Consider the following 10,696-nt stretch of genomic DNA (forward strand, 5'->3'; position numbering starts at 1 on the left):
CACTAGACACACTCAAACACACACACATCAAAGCTGCGCCTATCATCCCTCCCTTTCTCTCTCGGACGTGTTCTGCCACCGCCGCTGCCGTTCAACGGCGCCGTCGCCGCCGGCGAGCGGCGCGGCTGTTCCATCTCTCTCCTTCCCTGAACTCTCCTCTCTCACCCTCTCGCCTCTATCTCTCTCGCTCACTCTATCTCTCTCACTCACTCTACCGGAAACAGACACAGCAAGCGCCACCACGCCGCCGCTGTCACCTCCTCCGCCTCACCTCCACGACGGAACCATCGTCTCCGGCGAGTAGCTTCGCTTCCGACCTCCCTCTCTGATCGGTTCTGTGACTGCAGCAGCGAAGGCTGCCGCGGCCACCTCCGGTCGTCCTCGCCTTTCCCGTTTACGTCTCCCTCTCTCTCACATCTCCCCCGTTAACAGACGTCTCCCTGATTTCCGGCGAAGCCGCAGCCGCAGCCGCCGACAACCCAGGTAAACCCTTATCTTCTATCATTTTCCCCTTCTTTCTTTTTTTTAAACTTTACGCTAAAAACCCTCTCTTCTTCCCTTTTGATTCGTGGCAGATCGGAGGCAACGGCAGGTTCACCGCCGCCGCTCCGTCGCCGGCGACGAGCCACCGCGGCTGCCGCCTCCCTCTGATCTCGACTCACACACACACAGCAGGGTCAAGCCTCATTTTTAGTTTAAAAAGAAACATAAGATTATTCTCATACTGTAATTACTCAATTGTAAAGTGTACTCAAGCATATATTCATGTAAATATGAATTTCTTTTCTTCTAATATAAGCTCTCTCTAATTTCAGTTCATATATAGCATATCTTGTAAACACATAAAGAATATCCAGTAATTGTATGTGGCTTTGGTGGTTCTCTGCACAGGTTAAATGAAATAAGCTTAAGGAGAAAAACCTTAAGATTCTGGTGTATGTTGTTGTCTGAACTTGCTGCAGGAATTTAGAAATGGTGAAGTGGTGAGGTTTGGGTGAAGAATGATGTAGATTATAAAAGAAAATGGGGTGGTGAGAATCGTGGAAATTCTTCAGCTTTAGTATGAACACATAATTCTTTTTCAGCTTGATAATTATGAACATGGACTTTCTCTTCAGCATGCTTATGAACATGGACTTTCTCTTCAGCATGCTTATGAACATGGACTTTCTCTTCAGCATGCTTAGCATGTGGTATTCTTGTCTCTGTAATTATCATTTGCAGTATAAAATCTAATTGAGCTTGCCATTTAAATAAATTAAATAATCGCATATGCTCACTTTAACAATCAATTAAAGATCTATAATTAACACTTCAATGTTAAATGATCGGTAATAAATTAATGGACTCAAAATATATTTTGAGTGTCACTCATTGAAAATAAAATAAAAATAAATCATCACGTATATAAATCATCAAATTCCTATAAGTCTGTATTTTATTAATGGATGCCGAACCCTAATTATCATAATAAATCCTTAAATCAGTTATTAGAAGAATTTTATCCTCAATTAAAAGTCGGGTCATTACATCCTTCAATGAGGAACAAAAGAAGAGATAAGATATCCATATCTCGTCTCTGGATTTTTAAATTGTTGTCCAATTGAAAATGACCTAAAAGGTCTTTCTCCTTTGCAAATTGCAAATATTTATCTACATAAAGACATGCAACCAGTGCACGAGAATAAGACTCGAGAATACTTTGAGAGAATTCTAGTTGATACTGGATCAATAACAGTTCAACATATGGAAAAACCCAATAAAGAAAAAGGAGAAGGTCTATTATAGAAAGGTTTAATAGAGGAAAATCTATTAAGTTTATTAATAGTAAGTTCCTCTTTTTCTTCTAATTCAGAAGTACTAAGATTTTCTTTTGTTAAAACTGTAATATGTTGTGAGTTTGAAGATGGAGTTTCAACTTCTTTTCCTTTGATTTTAATCCGATGCTGTTAATACATTAATTTATACTATCCTATCTAATTTTGTTGGAGCTAATGAGCTTCAGTTAAGTAAATCTCAAAAACAATTAATGAATTTAAAATGCTCAAAGCTTTCTGATTACCAGTGGTATAAAGATGTTTTTATGACCAAAGTTCTTACTAGAAATGATTGTAATATGAATTTCTGGAAAGAAAAATTTATAGCTGGTCTTCCGCCACTCTTTGCAGAAAGAGTTAACAATAGATTAAAAACAAAATTTGTTAATGGTAATATTGCATGGGAAAACTTAACCTATGGAGATATTTCTGCAGAAATAGTTGCAGAAGGAATAATACTTTGCAATGATATCAAGCTGAAAAAATAACTTGAATTACAACAAAATGAAAATAAAAATATTTTAGGCGATTTTTGTGAACAACTTGGTTTATATCATGAGAATGCCCCCCGTGAAAAGAAAAAAGAGAAATACCAATTTGGAATTTTTTGATTTTCATCATCAAGAGTGAATTTTATCCACCATGAGTGCTTTCGAGCACTATTTTCATAAAGGAAAATATTATCCCAAGCTTTGACATAGTCATAATAGTTATAATATGGAATCCCTTGAAAGTTTTCAAGTTTTCTGGATTGAAAAAGTGGAAGACCCCAATTTGAGGTGGGAAGAATTCTCTTAATAATGAGTCTGGAGAATGCAAACTCTTTATTGGGTTTTTCCATATGTTGAACTGTTATTGATCCAGTATCAACTAGAATTCTCTCAAAGTATTCTCGAGTCTTATTCCCGTGCACTGGTTGCATGTCTTTATGTATTGCGCTTGTATATACTCAGTTAAAAGGTGCTACACGCAGAGACGGAGACAGGGGGTGGCTGGTAGTGGCCACCGCCCCCCTCAGAATTTTAAATTTTTCTATGTATATATATGCATAAATATATAAATGTATATAAATATTTATTTAAATATATATGTGTATACAATTTTTTTAGTGTCACATTCTATGATCGAGCCCAATATAATTTCTACTTAAAATCCAATTTAATAAGTTGAACTAAACAAAATTCATTTAATAAAATATAGTGAAACTTGGTTATACAAAAATTGATTTGCTTGTTATATTCACTCATATATATTTAACTTAAGGATAATCGTGTTATTTAAAAACTATATAATCTATGAAAATATTGTTCATTATTATTATTACTATTATTATTTACTTGTCTTTTAATAGAAAATGTATGAAGTGCCCAAAAAAAAAATTGTTTGTTATTTAGATTATGCTTGTCTTTTAATAAAAAAATGCCTAAAATATATGAAATGTTCAAAAAAAAATTAGTATAATATATTGAAACTATATAATCTATGAAAATGTTTTGTTATTATTATTATTATGCTTGTATTTTAATTTAAAAAATGCCTTAAATATACGGAAGCCCAAAAAAAAATTTCTCGGGGGCTACCGCCCCCGAACCCCCGTAGTAAATTCAGCCCCCCCTAAACTTAATTCCTGGCTCCGTCCCTGGCTACACGAAGCCTTAAGGCCTTTGAAAAACAAGGCTCTTACATATCCGCTGCATAATATCTGAATAACATAAAATTTTTATTCTATACCACGCATAGTGGTATCAGAGCCACGTAAAGTGGTAGTAGTAATATATTATTTGATATAATTTAGATTTCTTTAAGAATAAGTTATTATTAAATTTATTAATTGCAAGTTTAGAAGCTCTACACGAGCATTGCTCTAAGTCGGGTATCTGTAAATCCTGTAAAGCTCTTTGGGGTAAGGTAAGATTAAACCCTTGACAGTATCTTCATAAACTTACAATGGATAAATTAATAAGAACATTTTCTACAAAAAAATCTAATGAAAAATCAGATAATAAATTATCTACAAAAAATAAAGAGATTATTCTCGCTGAAAATTTTGATAAAGAATTACAAGACTGAAAATTACCAGAAATCTCAAAATCAACTGTGTATAAAAAAGGATCTTTGGAATTTAAAAGTGATTATATTATCAAAACAATAGAAGAAACAATTCCTCTAAAAGGAGGATATGATTCCTTTAATCTTTTATCCGAAAAATTAATAAAATATCACCAACAAACAGAAGTTTAAATTTCTTCATGTTGGTCTTGTCCAAATTGGAATTAAACCATTAACAAGAGATGGACTAAATGTCTGTGCTTTAACGATAATTCGAGATGAAAGACATCTTGGACTTGAAGACTCTCTTTTAGGAATAATTGAATCATCACTTTGTGATGGACCAATTTATTTATGCTGTTGTCCTAATTACCCAGTTTCGTTAACAGATCCAAACATTTTGGATTCGTTAACATTAAAAATTAAAACAGAAGGCTTTAAAATGAAAGCAGGAACTGAAAATATTGCGCTTGTATATAGAATTTGGTTAAGGCCTTAAGGCTTCGTGTATACAGAATAAACTTTTTCCTTCATGAATTTGGTAAAGCACTCATGAAGAAACTTCTATTATTTGATATAATTTAGCCACAGTACTATTTAACTTCTCGAATGAAGAAAAAACATTTCCTTTAAACATTCGATTTATCAAATCCCTTTTATTAGGTAAGGGATGTTTAATCCATTTTAAAACTTTATTAAGTGGTTTATAATTTATTACAAGTCTAGGAGCACCTCTTTCAATTTCGGAAGCATTTTCAACATAAAAAGCTGGACAGCTCCAAAGACTATTGCTTTGTCTTATTAGACCCTTTTTTAAGAGATTATCAATTTCTTCTTTACAGACTTTTAACAACCTGGCTCCCATAGCAATAGGCCTTGCTTTTGTGGAAACAGACTTTTCATCGAAATTATCGATGTAAGGAAGTTTAACTTCATGTTTTTTCCTACTCCAAAAGGCATTTGGAGTTTCTGCACATATTTCATTATTAATTCTTGTTAAAAATTTTTGAATTTTTTCTTGTATTTCTTTGGAGTTTATTCTTTCATTTAATTTTTTAAAACTTATTTCTTCTTTTAAAGAATTTATAAATTCTTTTTTATTTTCAACAACCTTTCGTAAAACATTAATAGACTTAACTTTAGGAATAGTTGTAAAGGGGAAAAATAAATTTTTTCCTTGAACTGTACTAAACAATCCATTGTTATCAATTTTATTGATAGGGAAGATAAGTTGAAAGAATGGGGTTCCTAAGATAACAGGAACTGAAATATTTTTTATTAAAATAAACGAAGTTTTTAGACAAACTCCTGAATTGCAAATAGCAACATCAGATAATTTATGATCAACACTAAGAGGTTGATTATTAGCAGCCGTGATGAATTGAGTAGTTTTAGTGTAATATTTGGAAGGTATTATTCCTTCACTGATACAATTAACATCAGCTCCTGTATCAAGGAGAGCTTCAATAGTAATAGAGTATTCTTTATTAATGATAAGTGTTATTTTAGAATACCATTTTTGTGATAAAATTTGGTCAATTTTATTAACCCAGACTAAGTTTTTTAAAAGATTAATTTCCGGTTCTTCATATATTTGCATGATTTCTCAATATTGGGCCTCGTGTATTATTTTATTTATTAATTTTTCGTTGGGCTTGGGCTTGAATTGAGCCCATGACATTTAGCAGATTTCCATAACCGTTCTTTTTTCTAAATTTTTTTTAAAGAATGTTAGATCAGTCCAGCCGCAATTCAATTTTTCTCATCAGCCACATATTTTAATTTTGAATTCTTGGAAAGCAAGTATAATTCCTCAGCCACAATTTTGATATTTTCACCTCCAAATCATTTGATTTTACTTTCATTCCCAGCCACATAATTTACTTAAGCTTCAATAACACGTACCCTTATTCAATCTTGAACAGCAAGTTCAATTAGGCCCTTATATTTTATTATTTGAATTTATCTGACTAGGTGCGGCGCGACTAGGACGTAACTTTTGATTGAATTTCTTAAAGTTAGTCTTCAAGTTCAAGTTTCAGGTGTTGGATTTATTTCAGTACATGCCCGTGGTTAGTTCTTGTCCATTTTAATATTATGTGTGTACCATATGTGTTGTGAATTACATTTATCGCTAGGGGCCCGTAAATAGGGTCCAGGACTTCACATTCCTTGGATTGCCACAATGCGGTTTAAAGTTATGAATTATGTATCGCTAGGGGCCCGTAAATAGGGTCCACGACGGAAAGGTCCTTGGATAGCCACTGTCACAGCCCAAAACCGTTTAGTTCCTTTGCAATTTTTATTTGAAAATTATTATAGTTTTGAGTTATTAATATATATATATATATATATATATATATATTAGTTGAGTTTGTGATGAATCTAGTCGGGCCCCTAGTTAGATAGATAATTTTAAGTTTTTAGCAAATAAAAACTCTTACACTCAAAGATTGGGCCATAAAAATATATTAGCAATAATCTCTATAATGGGCCTTATGTTTTTATTTATGTTTCATTGGGCTTGGTTTGAATTAGAGCCTATAATTTTTAGCAATTTCCTTCTTCAACAGCAATCACGTGTCTTTTATTTTAAGCCCCAATTTGTTTCCATTCTCAGCCACAAATCTTAATTCTTGGCAGTCAAGTTTTCCTCTTCAGCCATTCAAATTTTTCCTCAATTTTGTGCAGCCACATTCGTTCCATTTTTATCTCTTCACTAATTTTTATCATTTATTTCATGTTTATCTCTCAAAATCAATTCACTTATCTACTTCCTCAATCATTCTTGTACAGCACGAATTCGACCCAGTATATATATATATATATATATCTCCTTTACTCTACTGCATTTACCCAACAAATCCAACAGAAAAAGTCTTTTATAATTCATCCTGTTTCTTCCCACCGCCGAATCTCCATCGGTAATCCTCATAAACCTGTATAGTTTTATTTTCATATGCAAAGATCTCTGCTTTCTTTCAATTTACAGAAAACAACCAAACTCCCACAAGATTCTTGTTTTGATAAATTCAAACATGCATACATCTATTTTCTGTAATTCTATAGATATTACTAATTACATGAAAAAAGGAAATAGAAATAGAAGTGATTGAAAGAGAAATGGTGGTTTAAGAGTTTAGACAAGAGAAGGGAAGAGGGGGGATGGCTGCAGAACGGAGCCGCCGGCGCTGCGCGCCACGGCGGCCGACGGAGGAAGAGAAGGGGCAGCGGTGCGGTGGTCTTGGCCGCTGCTATGCTGGTCTGGTTGAACAGACGGAGAAGGCGCCTGGGCAGCGCCGCTGTTGAGACGGGGGCGGCGATGGTAGTGCTGCTGTTGGCCAGGAGAGAGAAGGGAGGCCGTGGCTAGGCGGCGCTGCTGTCGACGTGGGAACGACGATGGCGGCCGCTGCTGCCGGCCGAAGGAGAGAGGGAGGGAGGTGTAGACACGGTGGTGAGGTCGCTGGAGAGAGGCGACGAAGAGAGGGAGAGTGAGGGGTGAGAGGGAGATAGTAAGAAGGGGAGGCAGAGCCGCCGGCCTCCGACGACGGCGCGGCCGTCCGGTGGCGGCGGCAGGCAGGAGGCCGAGAGGGAGAGAGGAGGGGGCGTGAGCTGCGTGAGTGTGGAGTGTGTGTTGAAGTTGTAGGATTTAAGTTAGGGCAAGAGTTGGAAGTTTGGGGTTGGGCCCTAGGGTTGGTTTTAATTTAATGGTTGGGCTCTTATTTTTAATGGGCTGGACTTCATATTTTAAATTGCATTATTAAGTTGGACCTGATTATTTTTTATTAAATCCCAACTCAAATTTTAAAAGAAGCATGCATTTTATTATTTGATTCATTAGACTAACTATTTTCCAAATGATTTTATGATAATAAATTCTTAAGATTTAAACTACTATTATTATTATTTTTAAATTCATATTAGGCCCTTATATTTTGTTATTCGAATTTATCTGACTAGGTGCGGCGCGACTAGGACGTTATTTTTGATTGAATTTCTCAAAGTGACCCTTCAAGTTGAAGTTCAAATACAGGTGTGGGATTTATTTCAGTACATGTTGTGGTTAATCTTTGTCCATTTTAATATTATGTGTTTACCATATGTGAGTTGCATTAAATTATATCGCTAGGGGCCCGCTCAATGAGTCCAGGACATTAAAGTCCTTGGTATGCCACAATGCGATTACATGTTAAAGTTATGGTTGTAACCTATTCGCCAGGGGCCCGCTCAATGGGTCCAGGACATTAAAGTCTTTGGTATGCCACCGTGCGACTTTCAGTTACGAATGTATTGATCATATGTGATTCTCATTTTATTAACGTGGACAATGATTGCATGTTCCCACACTGAGTGTACCATGTATGCTCATCCCATACTTAACATTTTCAGGTTTTTAAAGGCCGGAGGCGCGTGGAAGGTCGAATGGCGAATCAAATGTTTTGAATTTAGTTTTACTTAAAAATGTCATGTTTAGTAAAGTATAAGATATGTATTTCTCTATTTTCACATTAAATATCTATTTATAGTCATGATTTTTCGCGTGCGTTTTCATTTAAAAATTAAAATAGATTTGGGTGTCACAGCCACAATGTGATTACATGTTATAATTGTAACTATTATATTATCACCAGGGGCCCGTAAATAGGGTCCGGAATATTAAAGTCCTTGGATTGCCACCGTGCGAAATTGAGGATATGTATGAAATGACAGTATGCGTTACCGTTTTATTAATTTGGACAATTATTGCATGTTCCTACACTGAGTGTACACTGTATGCTCATCTCATATTTAACATTTTCAGGTTTTAAAGGTCGCAGGCACGTGGAGTGGAAGGTCGAATGGCGAATCAAATGTTTTGAATTCAGCTATACTTAAAGATGTTATGTTGAGTAAAGTGTTTTAAATAAAATATTTATTTCATGTTTTTCTTATTAAATATTTATTTATATTCATGACTTTTCCGCACAAATATGCATGTAAATTTAAATTAGATTTGGGTGTCACATCAACAGCAGTAGTTGGTTGGTCTATGAATGTTTAAACTCTAATTTTTCCCTAAAGTTTGAATATTGTTTGATTTTGAAGTTGTACCCACTTCAGACAATGGGTCTACTTGTAAATGTCAAATATAAGAGCATCTCCATTCATGCCTCCTCATCTACAGGTTTTTGCTGACATCATCAAATATACATCACCTATTCTCTTTCTTTATTTTCACCCTCAACAATACCTACTCAAATTTAGATTTTTGCTGACATCATTTTGGACCAACTTTTCACCAATTTAATATTTATTTACATTTAATTCAAATTTCACGTTTAATTTTTATAATTTAATACAATAAACTAATTTGCTAGTTATTTTTAATTAATGTAACTAAAAATTAATTATTTTATAAATATGTACATAACAAATTTAGCAAATAAAAAAATATTTAAAGTAAAACAAAAATAATGTGATCGTGTATTTAAAAGTAAAACATAATAAAAAAAATTATTTAAATAAAACGTAAGAAAAATGAAAAGCAAAACAAAAGAAATTAAAATGAAAGGAAAAGAAGCAGAACGTAAACAAAGAAATGAGTGTAAATACATTTGGAAAGAAAAAAAAATGATAAAAAATATATTGTTAATACTTTCTCTGCAATTTCAGTGGTGGTGATATCACCTATCATCTCTTCTCTCTTATCTAAGGGTGCTTCCAACGGTGCATTTTTCTAGTTTCTAAATTTAAGAACCAGCGTTGGAGAGTTTGAGAACTGGTTTCTTTATTGAAACAAAGAAACCATGTGCAAGCTTGCACCCAGTTTCTAACTGACATGATGGGTCCGAAAAAAAGGTCGGCAAGCAGTTTAATGCTTTTTTTTTTACTTTTTGCCAATTTTTTTTGACTTGGGAAGCGTGCCATTTGATTTTTTTTTGCTTTATTTCATTCTTTTCGGTCAAAAGACTTCATTTGTTTTATTTTTTATTGTATTGTATTATTTAGGGGTGGGAATTTCGGGATCGGGTAATCGGGTACCCGATACCCGACCCGAAAAAATCGGGTATCGGGTACCCTATACCCGAAAAATTCGGGATCGGGGTCGGGGTCGGGTATTTAGGGTGTGAAAAAATCGGGTATCGGGTATACCCGAATCACCCGATTTTTTAATTAATACTCCCTCCGTCCCATTCCAATAGGCTCGCTTTCCTTTTTGGGACGTCCCACTCCAATAGGCCCAGTCTAAAATTAGAAATAATTAGGGCCTTCTTAATTCTTAATTAAAAAAATATATACACCCCTTAATTTTAAACCTTAATTTTCATTCCTCACCAGTCACCACTAACCACTCTCTCTCTCTAGTTTTCCCTCCCCTCTTCAACAGTCACAAGCTTAGAACTCCGGCGACACAGTCCCTGCCGCACCTCCGTTGTTCTTTGCCGGCCACCGTGACTGCTGCAGTCACCGCCACCCCCTTCCCCTTCTCTCTTCAATTTCCGGCAACAAAAGCACAAGCTACCCCCTTCCCCTTATCTCTTCAATTTCCGGAGACCCACCTCTGTGAACCACAAAACCCTAGTCGCCTTCTCTCTAAACCTACCGCCGTATCTTCACCCCTCAAGAGAAGGGGCGGCGCAAACCCTAGATTGAGAAGAGTTGGGGAAACACGCTTGAGGGGCAGAGGACCGGTGAAGGCGGCGACCGTCTGTCGTTTTTCCAGGGGCCAACAGCGGAGGCGGATTTAATTTCAGACAAGAGAATGGGGCTCGATTTTGACAAAGAACTTCTTCCCCCTGATGAAAGCTTCTTCCCCAATTGCAGACAACTCCATGATCTATCTCTCTCTC

General features: G+C 35.4%; 1 long non-coding RNA gene across 1 annotated transcript; it reads left to right on the forward strand.

Annotated features, from left to right (window-relative positions):
- The first annotated feature begins 6,616 nt into the window (after positions 1 to 6,616).
- Positions 6,617 to 9,455, forward strand: LOC131004907 (uncharacterized). The gene is made up of 3 exons (XR_009095145.1): positions 6,617 to 6,790; positions 7,827 to 7,899; positions 8,668 to 9,455. It is a non-coding gene; the product is annotated as an uncharacterized LOC131004907 (long non-coding RNA).
- The last annotated feature ends 1,241 nt before the right edge of the window (positions 9,456 to 10,696 follow it).

The sequence above is a fragment of the Salvia miltiorrhiza genome, unplaced genomic scaffold (assembly GCF_028751815.1).
Source record: "Salvia miltiorrhiza cultivar Shanhuang (shh) unplaced genomic scaffold, IMPLAD_Smil_shh original_scaffold_468, whole genome shotgun sequence".
In the NCBI taxonomy this organism is placed as follows: Eukaryota; Viridiplantae; Streptophyta; class Magnoliopsida; order Lamiales; family Lamiaceae; genus Salvia; species Salvia miltiorrhiza.